Raw genomic sequence first — 20,384 nt, 5'->3', positions numbered from 1 at the left:
TCAGTTGGTTAAGCATATGACTCTTGATTTTGGCTCCGCTTGTGATCGAGCCCTGTGAGGGGCTCTGTGCTGTGTGTAGAACCTCCTTAAGATTCTTTCTTTCCCTCTCCCCCCAATCCCTGTGCATAAACCTGCTTGCTCTCTTTCTTTAAAAAAAAACAACAAAAAAAAAAACCCAAAAAATCCGAAACTATTTGTATTATAGCAGTGATTTATAATGGAGTTAAATGTTAAAAAAAGAAAGATTAAAAATACAGCATTAGTGTTAGTCCCACTTTTTCCAGGCCTCTGTTTGGACTGTTTTGGTAAATTTTTCTCTTTGAACTGGCTTCTTCTATATATGTGTTCTCTATTTTTGTAGAAATGTTGTTCTGTTCTTAAAGCTACTGAAGAAAATAATTACATCTAGAGGAACAGCTTTGTCTTGGTGCCCTTGGTTGGTACTTTTATTATGTTTTAGACCAATCTCAAGATGAACCTTAGCCATTGGGCCCCACTATGACATTTAGGGGTCTAAGTTAGAGTAAATAACTTACACTGGATTATTCTAGTTGAAGAGGTGTGCTGACTGTGTTTATTTTTGCTAGGTTTCCATCTTTTGAAGCCCTTTGGATAGTGGCAGTTTAGGGTAGGGAAGTGGTCGTCTGGTATGGTTGAACCACCAAAGAGTAGCGGACGAGGTCGTGGAATAGTACAGAGGATAGCAGTCGAGTTAGAAGTAAAATCACTATTAAATCAGTGTTCATATGACTGGTCAAAATGACTAGGTCGTAAAGATTTTACTGAGAGGTACCTGTCAGATCAATGGGCAGAACTACCCTACATGCATTAAACTTAGTTTATCTAGAATATCTAAACATTTAGGAAATACAATTTTTAAAATATTCTGTTTTATAGTTTTAAAGAGATACTAGTACTAATCCTCAGCTGACATAAGGATTTATTTAAAAGCGGCATTATTCAGAGTGTAGAACAGAACGTTGGATTTAGAGTGCAGTTTTCTTTATTTTCTGTATGACCAAAGAGGAAAGGAAGTATGTTTGAATTTATGCCTCTTTAATTGGATGCGTGCCTCCAGATTAGGCTATAGTTATTCCCATTTCATAGATGAGAATTCTTGGGACCCAAAGAGTTAAGTCATGTAGTATTTCTGAGAGTTAATAAATGTGGGATTTTGACTCCTACTTCATTTCGAGACCTGTTTTGTCCCCCCCCCCCCCCGAAGATTTTATTTATTTATTTGAGAGAGTGAGCATGAGCCAGGAGTTGGGGGCGGGGGGGGGGGGCGTGGCGGGAATGACAGAGGGAAAGGGAGAAGTGGGACCCTGGGATCATCACCTGAGTTGAAGGCAGATACTTAACTGAACCACCTAGGCACCCCACGGCCTATATTTTTAAATTTTGACACAATATTATTTGACATAATTTAGCCAACATTGGATAATTTTTACAAATAGATATCATAGTAGGCTGGATGGTTTGAAAGAAGACAAAAATAAAGCATTGTGTATACCAGAAGTTCCTTCCCTCTTCCTTCCAGTTGGAGGAGTATCTAGTAGTGAGTGCCTCTAAGATTGTCTAATATAGAAGTAGTCTTAGGGGAAGCAGAGAATAAATACACTGATAAATCAGTGGATAGAGTGATCTGGAAAAATTGGTTGAACAGGTTGTAAAACAGGGCATTTCAAGTAGAAATGTTTTTGAGTGTTTTAAAATTACATCAGTATTTGGTAAACACAAATATTATATTGTAATGTTAGAAATTTCATAAGAGACATGATTTCAAAAATAAAGCAGCGGTGATTCAAGGAGAGAAAATTGTAATTGAAAAAGAAAAGTATGTTTTGTTTTTTTAACAGTAGTTCTGAGGTAATGTCAGTGTGTTTACTTGCCAACAGGTTTGTCAGTCACACATAGTGTAGAAATCTTTTTACTTATGGAAATCTTTGTTTTTATTGCTGGAAGTGCAATAAAAATACCAACTTTGCAAAATTAATAATCAGGAAATAGTTTGCTTATTTTGGAAAGCAGAGGGAGGGGAGATGAACCGGAAGATTTTTTCTGCTGAAATTATTCAGATCGTTGTTTTTTTTTAAAATCTGTTAACTGAATCAAGCTTAAATTATAACAGCGATTCTTGGAGATATTTTGGCCAAGAGGGAACATAACTAAGAGAAATGTTCCTCACACTGTTTCAGCTGGAACTTTCAGGCATGTCATTGTAAAAGTATTTCCTTAAGTCATCCTTCAGAAAAAACAGTAGCCGACTGTTGCTTTTTTTTCTTTGGAATCCTCTCTTTCAGTGCTTTATTAGGTCAGAGATGAAGAAATGTTAAAAGCACCAATTTGTTTTACCCCTTTTTTTGATTTTTCCTTTGTTTGCTTCAGGTAGTATTTTTCTAGACTCTTGGTTGTAAATAACAACCCAACTTCTGAGTAGAATGGCAATAGAATTCATAAAATTCTGAATAACCAAGAACTTGGATAGATGGGTCCACAAGGATAAAATGTTTTCAGGATACTTTGTAATAATCCCTTAATCTTTCATCTGTGTCTGTTAACTTCACTCTGTTCTGCTGTCTCAAATTAACATTTATTGAGTATCTACTATGTGCTAGACACAATTTTAGTTGCTGGAGAAACAATTGAAATAAACAAATGAAATAAAACAGTAAGTTTGTGTCCTCAAGGATCATACTTTCTAGTGTACGAACTTTCTCTCCATAGCTGGGAACAAGGCCACAGACTATTCCAGACTCATATTTTCTTCTGTAAAACCCATGAGGCAAGTGGGCTTCTTCTCTACCAATTCCAGCTAAAAAAAATTCCAGGGAAGGACTTAGGTTTTGTGCCCTTTCCAGAACCAGTAACTACACCCAATAGGATGAGGTTCTATTTTTAACCAAGTCTGGGTCATTGGTTAAATGACCATGACTCTGGGTCATGCTGTTCAAAGACCAGAGTCTATTACCAAAAGAAGGAGCGAGGTCGTGAAAGAGTATATACTACACAGGCAGATGGTAGCTCTTCCCTGATGTTTACATTTTGAAGTTTCAGTTCTTGTATTCAGAGTTTCAAATGAACTTACCAAATATGCCAACACTTTTCTAGCTTTGAAAGCTTGAAGGTGTTGGTCTCTCTTCTATTTTCTAAATCAAGGGTAATTGTAGTCTTCAGTTTGATGCCCAAAGAGCCAGACAGATAATTTAAATGCTTCAGTATATTGTTTCCTATATTATTTGCCATATTGACAAGAGTGTTGTCTTGTAGAGTATAAAGACATAGTTTTAGATGTTCATGTTACATGGTGTTTTGAAGTTGCTAGGTGCCTCAACATTTCATTAATTTTAATGGTGGTCTCTAAGACCTGTAAATTTTATTTTTTCCCCCTTAATTGTATATTGAGCATGTATAGCTAACCAGTGTTTCCTTTATTGATGGATACATCAGAAACAGTAAAAATAAGGGCAGTTAGTTTTCACAAAACTGAAGATTCATTAGTTTATCTTCTAGCAAAGAAATGCAGTGGAATTTCTTTCTCTTTGAATAAAGTTTTGGCCCTGCTTAGTGTAAAAGTTTTTGAAAAGGTTTTTCCAGGGACACCTGGGTGGCTCAGTCGGTTAAGCCCCTGACTCTCGATTTCAGCTTACGTCATGATCTCAGGGTCATGAGATCCAGCCCCACGTAGGGCTCCCTATACCCCTTAGCTGAGGGAGTCTGCTTCTCTCCCTTGGCCCCCTCCCCTTGCTTTTGCTCGCTCTCCCTCTCTCTAAATAAATAAATAAAATCTTTAAAAAAAAAGAATAAAGGTTTTTCTGGTGGCTAATTTATCTACATGATAAAAAGTACAGTTTCATATAAAACTTGAATAATTTTCATGGATTCCAGTATGTTCTCCAATCTAAAAAATTTTTTAATAAAATTTATATTAGTTTATTATAGGGGGTTTAGATAAAAGGCCTATGCTTAACATTTTCAAACACACAATGCTGAGGAGGTGAACACCTCACCTGTGCCAGTATACATGAAAATCCTCCTCAGTTTAAGTTGAAAAATGATTGCAGGAAAATAGCTGGTAGAGGAGAACATGTTGAATATGTGGTCTCAGCTCAGTTTCTTTCTGATGACTTCAACATTAGGTCTTATTTTTAAATGAAACATGTTCTCTTCAAAATAGAAAGTATCTATAATTATGTTAAGAAAATATAAACTGTTAGGGCGCCTGGGTTGTTGGTTGGTTAAGTACTGACACTTGATTCCAGCTAAGGTCTTGATCTCAGGGCTGTGAGTTCAAGCCCACCTTTGGTCTCCTTGCTGGGGGTGGAGCTTACTTAAAAAAAAGTATGTATTGTCAAAATTTTAGTAGAATTTTGGTTTCTGTAGGAGGCTGTAGTTAAGAAAACAATAGGAAATTATCATATCAAGTGTACATTATTGCTCTGTAAATTGATATTCCTTAGCCTACTCGATTTTCCAATGGGAAGACTATGAAGAAAGCTCAGGGTCATTATGCCAGATATTAGACTTACCAGGAGAGGTAAACCTTTTCTGGAAAGGGCCAGACAGTTAATATTTTGAACTTGTATGCCATATACTTTCTGTCACAACAGTCATCTCTGACATTGTAGCAAGAAATCAGCCATAGATGACATGTAAATAAATGAGTATGGCTATGTTTTAATACAGTTTTATTTATAGACACTGATATTTGAATTTCACGTAATTTTTACATGACACAAAATACTCTTGGTTTTTTTTTCCAACCTTCTAGAAAGTAAATACCCATTCTTAGCTATGTGGCCCATGGTCATAGTTTGCTGATCCCTGCTGTATTCTATAATTGATCAAGGTGACAAGGAATACCTTCAGGGATCTTATAGCCTAGTGTGAGAGACAGACTGTTGAGTTCAGTAGACTGTGTGGCAAGCACTCAAGTGTATATTCAGTGCTGATAGGAACACAGAAGAAATGTATTTGGCCTAGAAAGTTGGGGAAAGTTTCTTGGATATGATTCTTTTTTATTTTTTTATTATTATTTTTTTAATCTACTTGACAGAGAAATCACAAGTAGGCAGAAGTAGACAGAGAGGCAGGCAGAGAGAGAGGGAGAAGCAGGCTCCCCGCTGAGCAGAGAGCCTGATGTGGGGCTCAGTCCCAGGACCCTGAGATCGTGACCTGAGCCGAAGGCAGAGACTTAACCCACTGAGTCACCCAGGAGCCCCTGGATATAATTCTTGAACTGGGTCTTAAGTAAGAGTGGGTGGGCTTTCATCAGGTTAAGAAGAAAGGAAGTTAGCCAGCCATACTCTATATCTGTGGCCTTGCCATGTTGACTGTATTTTGATTTCTTGAGCAAAATACTCTCTTCTGCCTTATGTCCATTGCACATTCTTTATTCTTCGCTTGAAGAACTCTTCCTGTCTACTTAACTCATGCAAATTCTTCAGGTCTCAGCTTGATGATACCTCTGTTTCACAAGCTTCCAGAGCAATCTGTTCTGCTCCCTTCTTAAGAGTCATTAGGTTTGGGGCACCTGGGTGGCTCAGTGGGTTAAGTCTCTGCCTTCGGTTCAGGTCATGATCCCAGGGTCCTGGGATTGAGCCCCGCATTGGGCTCTCTGCTCAGCAGGGAGCCTGCTTCCCCCTTTCTCTCTGCCTGCCTCTCTGTCTACTTGTGCTCTGTCAAATAGATAAATAAAATCTTAAAAAAAAAGGGCTTTATTAAAAAAAAAAGGTGGGGTCATTAGGATTCTGATTGCCTGTTTAGAACCTGCCTATCCCAACAGATGTAAATGAGCATAGTGCCTGGCAATATGTTGGTTTCAAATTATTTTTAATTTTTAAAAATAATATTGTACATGGCTAAAAGAAACTTATGCCTCATGGAAGGATTTAAAATGGAAAGTAAATATTCTTCTCGATGGCCCCTTATTAACAGTTTTTTTGGATATTCTTACAGAATTTTTGTATATGATACACTCCTGCACACATACCCCACATGCATCCTATATTTTATTTTTTATTCATTTATATTTAAGATTTGGTTTATTTATTTGTCAGAGAGAGAAGGAGAGAGAGAGAACACATGTGTACAGCCAGGGGGAGTGGCAGGCAGAGGCAGAAGCAGACTCCCTGTGGAGTAAGGAGCCGGATGTGGGACTCGATCTCAGGACCCTGGGATAGTGACCCGAGCCAAAGGCAGAAGCTTAACTGACTGAGCCACCCATGTGTTCCTTCATACATATGTTCTATAAATTTTTGGCAAATTTCATACTGTATACAGAGTTACATGTTTTTATTGTTGAACTTGGAATGTTTTCTATACATAGAGCCATTTCTCTTTTGAAGAGACTATTTTTAACTTTTATTTTTAGGTATAAACAATTTATATAGAATAGAACTCACTCATTTTATTGAGGGTGTATTTTATATGTAGATATACATGATTTAATAAATTTAATTGAGGGCGCCTGGGTGGCTCAGTGGGTTAAGTCTCTGCCTTCGGCTCAGGTCATGATCTCGGAGTCCTGGGATCGAGCCCCGCATCGGGCTCTCTGCTCAGCAGGGAGCCTGCTTCCTCCTCTCTCTCTGCCTGCCTCTCTGCCTGCTTGTGATCTCTCTATCAAATAAATAAATAAAGTCTTTAAAAAAAATTTAATTGAATACATAAACTAGGAGGTCATAAGTATATCTAGATTAATACTTGAAATTTTTTATTTTTTATAAAATACGTATGATGTACCAGGGATGGTTCTGAATGCTCTGCATAAAATTTTTATTTTTTTAAACAGTCTTCATAGGAGATCTTAAGCAGAGTATCATAATTATCCCCTTTTTACAGATGGGGAAACTGAAAGTACAGAGATGTAAATAATGTGCAAAATAATATATCTGGTAAATGATAGACCAGGGTTTTTAATCCACACAGTGTGGTGGACAGAGCCTCTGTTTTAACCACTGTATTCTATTGACTCTTTCTAGGAGCAATAGAAAAAATAGGAAATACAGGCTGGGCACATTTGGAGGAGTGTTTAAATGCCAGGTTAAGATTATAGATTTTATTCAGTGTGTATTGTGGAATCATTGGAAACTTCTGAGGGAATGAGTAACCTGACCAGATGGTAGCAGAATGTAGGATGGAGGGAGTGGGGAGAAACCTAAGGCAGACGAGTTTGGTGTAGTAGTTCAAGAAGTGATGGAAAGCTGAAATTAGGACCATAGTAATTGGTGTGGGAAGGAAGGAATGACTGGAAATATATTGTCTTGGTAAATGTTACAGTTTTTGTTGGGAGGGTTGAGAGGAGAGGAGAGGGTCAAGTGTTTTCGGGAGGCCAAGAGTGCTTCTACCTCAGGGCATTTTCACCTTGTTCTCTCCAGCATCGCTTCTCAGATGCCCTTGTCTCTCTCCTGTGTCTGTTCCTAAGGTCTTTACTCACATGTCACCTTACCAGAAAGGCTTTCCCTAACTTCTGTATAAAATGGCAACCCCTCAGGGGTGCTTGGGTGGTATAGTCTGTTAAGCATCTGACTCTTGGTTTCAGCTGAGGGCCCTGATCTCAAGGTCATGATCTCAGGATCGCGAGGTCCGGCTCACATCAGGCTCTGCATAGAGTCTGCTTAAGACTCTCCCTCTCCTTCTGGCCCCTGCACACTGTTGTTTCTCTCTTTAAAACAAATAAGTCTTTTTTTAAAAATGGCGACCCCTTGCAGCATGCTCCCTAACTCCTTCACCCCACTTTGTTTTTCTCTGTTGTTAGTATCTAACATATTTGTTGACTTAATGGTCTACTTTCCTTGTTAGAGTATGTTTTCCAAAAGCAGGGACCTTTCTCTTTTCTTCATTCCTGTATCTGTAATAGATGCTTAGTAAATATTTATCGAATGAATGCTGTTGAAGGTAGGCAAAATAGTATGAATAGAGAAGGGAATAGAAATGATAGGTTCAGAATTACTTGTGTATTGCTCTAAACATGCGGTAGGTAGTTCTAAATTTACATCTCATGCAAAGGAGAGAGAGAACTAATGGTATGGATGTTAATAAGTACAATATGTGTTTACTGAATGCTATTAAAATTCTAAAGTACCTTTTGAAATAGGAAGCTTAAGTTCTTTTTACTTTTTGTATTTTATTCCTTTATTGTCACTCTTTGAAGACTGCTGTTAGCAAGTATTTATTAGTTGCAGATGGATTTGTTTATTTTAGTTTGGGCTGGGGTTTTTTTGTTTGTTTTCAAGAAAAGTGAAGGACAACAGTGGGAGCCCAGAAAAGAGCTATGGCATATTTATGAACTGAAGTAGCATAACATTTGTTTACAGTTGGCTGGTGGTATATATGTGATAGGGCTAAGTCCTTGTTTCACCACAAAACATTTCCTCTTACTGCTTGTTTTGGACTTGATTTTGATATAAAAAAAAGTTGCTAGTGCCAGCTTCAGAATGATGAATTAAAGGCCAATCATTCCTTCGTAAAGTTTTACTTTATTTCTTTCCCTTCTTAAGAACTTTTATTAAAGGATCATGTCTAACTTTTTGCTTTCTATTCATGCCTCAGACTATCCAATGTGACTTCTGCCTGTTGGCTTTATTGAAATGGCTTTTGACTTTTGAAGGGAATGCAGTATCCTCTACATGCTAGTAATTTTATGTATTTTTTTCTTCTTAATCCTCACAGGGATCCAGAGGCAGTATTTCTCAAACTTCTCTTTCTTTGCAGGACCCTGGAATATACCTGTTTCTAGGGTTTCAATCAGTCCTCGTTTCTCTTATGCATCATCAGCTGTTTGTTTACCAATAGCTTTTTACACAGATTACTTCCAAATTTGTCCTTCTGGCATAGAACTCCAGACACACTCTGTAGACCCATTAATGTGTAAAACATTCTATACCTATATGAAACTTAGTGGGGGTGAAATTGAACTAATTATATTCTGGTTGCCCAAACCTGAAATTTTGGAAGTCATAATAATGGTAGATGCTGTTCACTGTGCATAAGCTTTGTCATTTAGTCCTCATAACATCCCTGTTTATTTTACAGATCCATTAAGAGAGGTTCAGAACAGTTAAGTAACTTAACCAGGTGACAGTATAGCTGATGGAGTTGGATTTGAACAAGGTCTGGATAGTTTCAGATTACATATTTTTTCTAATCTGCTGCACTTCTGTTCTGCTCCTTTCATCATGAACATAGTGCACATAGACACCCCTAAGAGGACTCAGTACTATGGTCTCTTGAAATGCTCAGGAATATTTCATGTCTTGATTCTGTTTGCCTTGCTCACTTGGATTATTTTAATAGCCACTTGATATATTTTCCTGACTTAGTTTATTCTCCATCCATACTGCTGCCTAAAAATTTTTACTAAAATACAAATCTGATTATGTCATTTCCCTCACGAAATCCAAAATCTGGGGTGCCTGGGGGGCTCAGTTGGTTAAGCTTCCAACTCTTGATTTTGGCTCAGGTCATGGTCTCAGGGTTGTGAACCCAGGCCCTGGGTCAGGCCCCGCACTGGGTTTGGAGCCTGTTTAAGATTCTTTCTCTCTCTCTGGGATGCCTGTTAAGCGTCTACCTTTGGCTCAGGTCATGATCCCGGGGTCCTGGGATCGAGTCCTATATCAGGTTCCTTGCTCAGCAAGGAGCCTGCCTCTCCCTCTGCCTCCTGTTCCCTCTGCTTGTGCTGTGCTGTCTCTCTCTGACAAATAAATAAAGAAAATCTTAAAAAAAAAAAAAAGATTCTTTCTCTCTCTCTCCCTTTGTTACCCCTCCCCTCTCCCCACCCCTGTGTGCATGTGCGGGTGCTCTCTCTCTTAAAAAAAAAGAAAAGAAAAGAAATTCAAGGTCAAGTGGCTTTTGCAATAATCCAAGTGAGCAAGGCAAGACCTTTTCTAGCCAATTCATGGTCATATTGCATCATTCTTTTGTTTCAGCCATTATAAAGTACATGTAGTTCTTAGAGCTATATTTCACTTTTTTTTTTTCTTTTGTCATGTCCTTTTCTATTGGCATGACTTTGGAACCAGGCAGTGAATGCAGGTTGTAAAACTTTTGTTGATCATGATAGAGAAGTTTGTTTGAGCAGACTATAAATTTGGGCTTTGAAGAATGTCCAAGTGAGGGCTCAAAAGGAAATGAGAAATGTATCGTTGAAAACTGAAGGAAGAGGGTTTCTTGTTCTGCCGTGGCAGAAATCTTAGCAACACTCTTGCCTTCAGTAGGATGGAGAGTAGGAAATGTGCCTAATGAACTAGGTGATCTATGGATCTGTGGAGATTTCTAAGCAAAATGTTGAAGGATTTTTAAGCAAAAATGTGGAAGAGATTTCTTCTTGCTGCTTTTAGTAAAATGTGAGGTCTCTGTGAGTCTTCCTCTTAACACTGTGGACATAACCAATCTTGTAGTATTTGTCATACTATGTTGTATGTCCTTAATTACATGTATTTCTTAAGTAGGCTGTGAGTCCTGTGACAGACCTTTTAATATAGTCATGTAGATCTTGCTCAGAGTCCAGTTATAGAGAGATTTACACTCAAACCTTGGCTCTGTCTCTTACTTTGTAACGGTGACAAGTTATTTAATTTTTCTAAACCTCTATTTCCTCATCTGGAGAACGGGATTAATGATGATAAACTCCTAAAGATTATGCATTCTGACTTTCACACTCACCACTATGTCACCAGTACCTAGAAGAGTCTAGTAATAGGTGTTTAATAAAGATTTATTGAATTAATGAACTGAGTAATCTCTGCCTCAGAGTGTTAAAATGAGGTAATGCATGGAAAGCAATTAGTACAATTCCTGATATGTATTAATTGCTCAATCAGTGTTAGCTGTATTTAGGTATTTTTTCCTCATTATTTTTATTTTCATCTTTATCCTCATTATTTATATAGTTCCATGTGCATCAAAACTATTCTGTGAATAAAATAACTCACTAAGCAAAAGATTTGTTTATAGTTCTGGATAATAGCTCAGGAATAACTTGATGTGATTATTTGCACCTGAAGAGATTTCTGCTTCTGGCCCTGAGGAGAAATCATCTCTGAACTTAACTTCCTATGGTAAACAGTGAGAAAATTGGACAAAAGACATGATACAGCTGTTTTTAGATATTGGACAACAAGCAGTGTGGGAATGTGATTCGTGAGAAAAGGGGAACAAGTAAGATGAGTGCTATTAATTTCCCTGGATTTCTGCTAGAAGACACATTTCAGAGCATAGTGCAGGCAGGGGAAGTCTTGTCAGTCCATTATGTCTGGTTGAATTGATGAGATAGAGATTGTAGTTCAGAGAGTTTGAAGTGGCTGAAAATTGCTAGACACAACTTCAGAGAAGAGGGAGCCATGTAGCAAAAGAGTTCTAGAGATCTGCATAGGGGCTTCCTTTAGCTGTTGTTAAAGGAGCGTGTAGAATGTGTGTATGTACAGTAAAACTCCATGAGCCTGGACAAGGATTGACTGGGGAGCTGTAAGTTGAATAATTCCCAGAGCTGAGGAACTGCTCATGCACTTAGTAGATAGAATGGTGAGACCTTCCCCCTGCCACCCCCTCCCCCCACTGCCTTTTATCACCCAGGATGTTCAGTAGAGATCCCAAAAGGACCATGCCTTAGTAGTAAGGCTAACCCAGATGAGAATAAAATCTACCCTCAGTCTGTTCTAAAACTTAAAAACAAACTTCAAAGATGAAGCCGATCCACAGGTTACTTAATTGACTTTTTTTTTTTTAAAGATTTTATTTACTTATTTGACAGAGAGATCACAAGCAGGCGGAGAGGCAGGCAGAGAGAGGAAGAATTAGGCTCCCTGCTGAGCAGAGAGCCCGAGGCAGGGCTCGATCCCAGGACTCTGAGATCACGACCTGAGCCCAAGGCAGAGGCTTAACCCACTGAGCCACCCAGGCGCCCCAAAGACTAAGATAACAAAGACAATAGAATTAACAGACAAAAACTGTAGAGTGGGCCTTATAAATATGCTCAGAGATTTAAAGGAAAACAGTGTAATGAGAAGGAAAAGTAAATTTTAAAAAGAATGAATAGAATTTGTACAGGTGAGAAATATTAAGTGAAATGAAAAAAATCACTGATTGGGATTAACAGCAGTTTTTTATCTGATGAAGGAAAAATTAGTGAACCTGAAGACAGCAGTAGAAACTATCCAAAAATTAAACAGAGAAAAGAAAGATAGAAATAAATGAACAGAATTTTTGTGATCTGTGGTATATTATGGGTATAATTTTACTCCAGAAGTAACAGGGAGAGGGGAAATAGTTTAAAGAAATAGTGACTGAAAATTTCCCAACTTTATAGAGATCATAAACCTACTGATCCATGGGTTCAATATCCCAAGCAGAATAAACACAAAGACCATACTGAGACACATCTCAATCAAATGGCTGAAAACTAGTGTTAGAGAAAAAGTTTAAAGCAGCTAGAGAAAAATGACGTTTTGTGTACAGAGGGATAAAACATGACAAATTTATTCTTAGAAGTAAAACATGACAACATAATGTAAGGACATCTTTTTTTTTTTTTTTTTAACTTGAACTTGAATTTGACATACCATGTTATGTTAGTTTCAGGTCTACAACATAGTGATTCAAGAATTCTAAAGAGTGCTCACCATGACTCCTATTCTCATTTTAAAATTTATGTTAACAATACATAACATTTGGTTTTTTACTATTACATTTAAAAATATATGAAACTACAAAGACCTGAAATTTATATTGAAATGCAAGTAGACAATATTGAAAATTGCTTCAAAAAACATCATTAAGAAAATAAAAAGGCACATCTCAGACTAGGCAAAAATCTTCACCTACATATAGGTGACAAAGGACTTGTGTCCAGAATGCAGGCATACCTTGGAGATATTGCAGGTTTGGTTCCAGACTGCCACTATAAAGTGAATGTTGCAATAAAGTGAGTCAAATTCGTTTTTAAATTTCGCAATGTATATAAAAGTTAACGTTATACTACACTGTAGCATATTAAGTGTGCAATAGCATTATGTCAAAAACAAAAACAAGGTATATACCTTAATTGAAAAATGCTAACCATCACGTGAGCTTTCAGCTAGTCATCTTTTGCTGGTGGAGGGTTTTGCTGTGATGTTAATAGCTGCTGACTGAACAGGGTGGTGGTTGCTGAAAGTTGGGGTGGCTATGGAAATTTCTTAAAGTAAGGCAACAGTGAAATTTGCCACATTGATTGACCTTTCCTTTCATGAATGATTTCTCTATGGCATGTGATGCTTTTTGATAGCAATTTTACCCAGAATAGAACTTTTTTCCAGAATTCAGGTTAAACCCTGCTGCTGCTTTACCAAGTTAATGTAATATTCTAAATCTTTTGTCATCATTTCAACAGTCTTCATACATAGCATCTTCACCAGAAATAGATTTCATTTCAAGAAACTACTTTCTTTGCTCATCTGTCAGAATCAACTCCTCATCTGTTCAAGTTTTATCATAGAACTGTAGCACCAATCTTCAGACTCTACTTCTAAGTTTTGCTGTTTCTGCCCTATCTGTAGTTACTTCTGCCACTCAAGTCTTGAATCCCTCAGTCATCCATAAGGTTGTGATCCATGTCTTCCAAACGCCCCTACATGTTGGTATTTGGACCTCTTCCCCCAAATCATAAATGTTCTTACTGGTATCTAGAATGGTGAATCCTTACCAGAGTTTTTCAATTTTACTTTGCCCACATCCATCCAAGGAATCACCATCTAAGTAGCTACAGTCTTATGAAATATATATTTTTTTAAGATTTTTATTTATTTATTTGAGAGAGAGAGATCACAAGTAGGCAGAGAGGCAGGCAGAGAGAGAGAGAGAGAGAGAGTGGGAAGCAGGCTCCCCGCCGAGCAGAGAGCCGGATGCAGGCCCCGATCCCAGGACCCTGAGATCATGAGCTGAGCCAAAGGCAGAGGCTTAACCCACTGAGCCACCCAGGCACCCATGAAATGTATTTCTTAAACAAGACAAGTCAAAATGACTCCTTGATCCATGGGCTGTGGAATGGATCTTGTGTTAGCAGGCACGAAAACATTGATCTGACTGTATGTGTATCTCCATCAGAATTCTTGGGTTACCAGGTGCATTATCAGTGAGCAGTAATATTTGGAAAGGAATCTTTTTTTCCTGATGAGTAGGTTTCAACAGTGGGCTTAAAATATTCAGTAAACCATGTTGTAAACGGATATGCTGTCATCCAGGTTCTGTTCTTCCATTTATAAAGCTTAGGCAGAGTAGATTTAGCATAATTCTTAAGGGCCCAAGAATTTTCAGAATGCTTAATGAGCATTGGCTTTACCCTGGTTACCAGCTGTATTAATCCCTAACAGAACAGTTAGTCTCTCATTTGAAGACTTAAAGCCAGGCATTGACTTCTCTCTAGCCATGAAATTCCTAGATGACATTTTTTTCCTATATAAAGCTGTTTCATCTACATGAAGAATCTGTTGTTTGGTATCGGCAATCCTCTTTTAATTATTTTAGCTGGGTCTTCTGGATAACTTTGTATAGCTTCTATATCAGTACTTGCTGCTTCATCTTGTACTGTTATGTTATAGAGATGGTTTTTTCTTTTTTTTCTAAACATTATTTATTTTTTTAAAGCAGGCTCCGTGCCCAACATGGGGCTCAAACTGACGACCCTGAGTTCAAGAGTCACATGCTCTACTGACTGAGCCAGCCAGGGGCCCCAAGGTGGCTTATTTTCTTAAACCTCATGAACCAACGTCTGCTAGTTTCCAGCTTTTCTTCTACAGCTTCCTCACCTCTCTCAGTGTTCATAGAATTGAAGAGAGTTAGGGCCTTGCTCTGGATTAGGCTTTGACTTAAGGGAATGTTGTGCCTGGTTTGATCTTCTATCCAGACCACTAAAACTTTGTCCATATCAGTAATAATGTTGTTTGGCTTTCTTCCCATTCATATGTTCACTGAAGTGAAATTTTCTTTTTTTAGTATTTTATTTATTTGTTTGACACAGAGATAACGAGGGGGAGAGAGAGAAAGTGTGTGTGCAAGAAAGCACACAAGCAGGGAGAGCAGCCGGCAGAGGGAGAGTGTGAAACAGGCTCCCTTCCACTGGGGCTCAGTCAGGATCCTGGGATCAAGACCCCAGCCAAAGGAAGATGTTTGACCAACTGAATCACCCAGGCACCCCTGGAGTAAACTTTTAATTTTCTTCAAGAACTTTTCCTTTGCATTCACATCTTGGGTAACTGTTTAGTACGAGAGTGCTGGCTTTTGGCCTTTCTTGGCTTTGGACACACCTTCCTCCCTAAGCTTAGTCATTTCTAGGTTTTAATTGAAAGTGAGGGATGTGTGATTCTTTTTTTCACTTGATCACAGTGTAGGGTTATTAATTGGTTTAAGTTCGATATTGTTGTGTCCCAGGGAATAGGGAGCTCAAGGAGAGGGAGAGAAAAGGGGGGACCTGCTGGTTAGTGCAGTGATCAGAACACACAGCATTTATCAGCTAAGTTTACCATCTTATATAGGTGTGGTTTGTGTTATCCCAAAGTGATTACAGTAATAATAACAAGGATCACTGATCACAGATACCATAACAAATATAATGATGAAAATTTGAAATACTGCAAGAATTATCAAAATGTGACACAAAGACATGAAGTGAGCAAATGCTGTTCAAAAAGTGGTACAGATAGACTTACTCAATTCAGGGTTGCCACAAACCCTTAATTTGTAGAAAATGCAGTATCTGTCAAGTGCATTAAAGTGAAGCACAATAAAATTAGATATGCTGGTATTTCTTTCCATAGACATTTTGAGGGATGGGGAGTATGTGTGTGTGCGTGTGTGTGTGTAGGAGGAAGTTTAGACAGTGGATGAAAAGGCATATACTTCATAGGAATTTAATCAGACTATGCATATTTAATATAAAATTGACTACATTTTACTTGAAATTAATGAGAAAAGGAAGCTAAAATGAAACTGAAGCAACTCCTCTAATTTAAATATTTCTTCCACAGAAGAAAAGATCTCTATAAAATTAAGAAAAGAGAGATCAGGAATAATATTTTTAAAATACTGCTAATGTATAAAAATATAAATTGCCAGTAAAATATGAATATTTTATAACTCAATAATTGAAATGCAAATAAAATGGTATTTTTCATCTTTGTCAGAAATTGATGAAGTACACTGCAGAATATGGGCAAATAAGTATTCTTAGGAGGGCAGAGTACTTTCTGGTGGAAAGCAGTGTGGCAGTACTTAACATTTTAACCTATGTATGTCCTTGGATATACAATTTGATGTCTAGAAATTTTTTTCACCGAGATAATTAAATGTAAAAAGATATATATTTGCCTCTGGAAATGTCCATCATTTATGGGTTTAAGTCAAGGTATATCTATTCTGTAGGACCATATACAGCTATTAAAAATGGTAATGTAGGGACGCCTGGGTGGCTCAGTTGGTTAAGCGGCTGCCTTCGGCTCAGGTCATGATCCCAGTGTCCTGGGATCGAGTCCCACATCGGGCTCCTTGCTTGGCAGGGAGTCTGCTTCTCCCTCTGACTCTGCTGCCTCTCTGTCTGCCTGTGCCCATTCTCCCCCCCCCCCCCCCGCAAATAAATAATCTTATTTTTAAAATGATAATGTCTTGTAGATTTATATTTATTGCAATGGAAATAGGTCCTCAACAAGCCCATTTTATTTCTCAGCAGTAAGTAATATCACACCTAATGGGGTCTCATTTACATAAAATTGGGTGAGTGGTAGACAAATTTCTGCAAGAAATAATCATTAAAATGGTTATCTCTGAGTGGTGGCCTTTGGGATTACTTTTATTTGTACTGTTAGGTTTCTTTATGAGGCGTATTTATAATTTTTATACTTGAAAAAGGAGAGATACCCCCCTCCCCCCGCTTCTGAGCAAATATGAATACAGCCTTTTAAGCCAGTACCTGATTAAGTTCTACAAATACCTAAATCTAACAAGGGCTGTAGAATGTGTTAATTTAATACCTAGGGGCTGTGGTTTGGGACACTGTACTGCTGTCGTTTTGAAGTCACTCAGGAACCTGTAGAACTGGTCGCAGATAGTTGGGGAGTTCTGAACTCCAGAGCCCAAGGCGACTGCTGTTTTTAGTGCCACACCCTGCTGTGGTTAACTTCTTCAAAGACTTGATTGTTAAAAACACAAAGTCAAGTTTGAAGCTTTGTTTTGTTTTGATTTACTACCCCCTACCCAGCTTTATTGACATAAAATTGACAAAGTGGTAAGATATTTAAAGTGCATACCTGATGATTTGATAAACCTGTACGGTGTGAAAGGATTCCTCCAATCTGTTTAATTCATGCGTCCATCACCTCACATACGTCTCATTCGGTTCTGCACTCCGCAAAGTTGAATTGTGCAGTGCTGTTAATCAGCCCTGACACCATATTACATGTGAGGTCTTCAGACCTTGTTTATGGTATAGCTGGAAAGTTTGTACCCTTTCATCAACCTCTCCCTATTTTCCAATGACCCAGCAATCGCTTTTCTATGAGTTCTACTTTTTTTTTTTTTTGAAGATTTGCATGTAATTAGTACCAGGCAGTATTTGATTCATTTGCTTTACTTTGGATTAATATGAGTATTGTAGTTTATTATGCACACTTGCCCTTGTTGATGAAGAATAGTAACATTAGAAGTCATTATGTTCTCTGCATTTTATCAGGTACTGTGTTAATCATTGGGATGGAGGGGAAAGAGAGTTCCTGCTCTCCAAAATCTCATTCTCTGTGAATTCAAGGGACATTCAAGGGACTACTTCTGTGAACCATGCTGTGGCAACACACGATAGGTCTCTTCTGACTTAAAAGTTGGTGTGTTTCTTGGGCTTGGGTAGCTGTTGAAGGAAGATTTTCCAGAGCAAATACCTGAACTGAGTTTTGAATTGCAGTTTAGACAGCCGAACTGAAGTTTGAAAGGTTAAACATGAATTAGCCATACCAAAGAAAGGGATATCTAGGGAAATCTAAGTAGAGACAAAGGTGAGGAGGCGTGCAAGGACATGGCACTTGTTGGGAACTGCAGGTCATTCAGCGGGTAGGGATTGAGTTGGTACAGGCAGTGGAGGGAGACTGGAGAGGCCTGATCAAGAAGGGTCTTGTCAGCTGTCAGAGAGGTTCTTTCTCAGAACTTCCTCATAAATACAGCCTTTGTTCAGGTAGGATGGGAATCTTTGAGTCATTTTGACTCTTGAGGCTCCTTCCCCTCCCTTAAACTCCGCCATAATTAAGCACCAAATCCTGTCGATTTTGGAAACTTAGATTGAAATGTAATAATGACAAGCTAAATGTAGACTGTGCTCTTTACAGCAGACTGTAACTTAGTCTTTTTAATTTCTAGGGCTTTGCACTGGCTCACAGACCTTTAGTAAATGTTCAAATGAATGGGTTACAGGAAGGGAGTTCCAAAGAGAGAATGTTTAGTATATTCACATGTGACCATGTATAATTTTTCTGATCTCCCATTTCATTATGGAAAATTTAATAATCTTAGGAGGCCTAGTTGAAAAGTCAACCCTTGGATAATTAAAAATCTTCAAAATGGAATCAGACCCATTAGTAAGGACTGTTTGATTAGTGTACTGGTGGGTAACTGAAGCAGCATCACAGGAGGGAAATAAGTACCAGACAGTCGGGGCGCCTGGGTGGCTCAGTGGGTTAAAGCCTCTGCCTTCGGCTCAGGTCATGATCCCAGGGTCCTGGGATCGAGCCCTGCATCGGGCTCTCTCCTCGGCGGGGAGCCTGCTTTCCCCTCTCTCTCTGCCTGCCTCTCTGCCTACTTGTAATCTCTGTCTGTCAAATAAATAAATAAAATCTAAAAAAAAAAAAAAAAAGTACCAGACAGTCTGGCAATTTCATTTTGATGAATATACCCGTTTACAGAGTATATGTGTCTTTTTTTTTCCCTCCCCCCAGCTGAGAACAATCTTCTTGTGACCATTCCAGTAGAGATTAATTTTTTAGTTTAAGGAAAATCGTGAGCATGTACATTTATTGCTTTTTACTTGTCATAATGTGAGAACGTGCTTTCTTGAACTTATGGATCTGTACTCTATTTTCTGTTTATTATAAAAGGAGGACTACGGAGAGATGGTTAGCATTTGCAACAATTAGGCATTGTTTTAGTGAAATAATTGTGCCATTTGGAAGCAAATTATGTATCTGAGGCATATCTGTGAAGCAGCTTTATGATTATCAACAACACAGCTGCTGTAACTATTATGTTAGTGGAATTGAATCTTTTGTTATATGGGTCAGGGAACCAGCAGCTGAACTTTTATACTTGTAACTATGCAAGATTCTTATTAAGACATAATGTATTACAAAGGGGGGTGGTCTCAAAGTGTTTTCATATATGGGCTTGAGAAGAGTAAGGTATTTGTTATATAGAACTAGAATGATAGCATTGTAATACAGTCCTACTTATGCATATATTTATATTTATTATTTTTAAAGTCTTTTCTTTCTGTAATTAATATTTTGAACCTTTTCTTTTTTTCTTCCTTGCCTGCTTGCTTGCTTTCTCTTTTTCCTTCCTTCCTTCCTTCCTTCCTTCCTTTCTCTCTCTTTTTCTTTTTCTTTCCGTTTAAAGCATAAATTACCTAAGCCCATTTCCTTCCCCCATTTAAAAAAAAGAGATATAAAGGTGTTTTTTCTGTGTCACCTCTCACTTCCCATTACCTCTAATTTTTTTAGTTTTTATTTTTTGCTTACATCTAAATACATATCCTGTGTAGCTTGAAATGGAAAAGACTTTTGCATATGGCTTCAATGATAGCTCCTGTAGCCTGGTTAATATAGTTTCATTGTAACAAAATCTTCCTGAGATATGTGTCATATAGAGCTGATTAAAATGGAATTTTCCCACAACTTTATCTTAACTGCCTTGTATCATTTTGAGTATAGGTGGTGTAATGGTAAGTATTTTGTGTGTTATACCTATTTAGTCTTAAAACCAAGATGAACATTTTAAAAATGGTTAGATATACATTTGTCTTATTTTCCGTTTTTCTGTAAAGGTGATTACAGTTGTAACAAATAATACAAGTTTTGTATACTTTGCCCTGTCTCCCTCAATGATAACATTTTGTAGAACTGTAGTACAATATTACAGCCAGGATATGGATGTGTTGTACAATCTATTCCTCTTAATTCGGATTTTTCGTTTGACTTGAACTTACTCGTGCATGTATCTAATTCTTGCACTGTTTAAGCTCCTCTGCATGTTTGTCCATCTATCACTGCAGTCAAGCTGAATAGCTCCTTATCACAAGGGTCTCTCTCGTTGCCCTGCTACAAGGCCGCTTCATTTTCCCTCTCCTACCTCTAACTTTGGCCACTACTAATCTTTAGTCC

At 37.9% G+C, this 20,384-nt stretch overlaps 1 protein-coding gene across 2 annotated transcripts in view; it reads left to right on the top strand.

Annotated features, from left to right (window-relative positions):
- The window catches only part of FAM117B (family with sequence similarity 117 member B), a 72,922-nt gene that overhangs the window by 16,783 nt on the left and 35,755 nt on the right, over positions 1-20,384 (top strand). The gene's annotated exons all lie outside the window — the stretch shown is intronic.

The sequence above is a fragment of the Lontra canadensis genome, unplaced genomic scaffold (genome assembly GCF_010015895.1).
Source record: "Lontra canadensis isolate GAN:19392208 unplaced genomic scaffold, GSC_riverotter_1.0 scaffold18, whole genome shotgun sequence".
NCBI classification, from domain to species: Eukaryota; Metazoa; Chordata; class Mammalia; order Carnivora; family Mustelidae; genus Lontra; species Lontra canadensis.
This window is presented reverse-complemented; position numbering and strand designations above follow the sequence as displayed.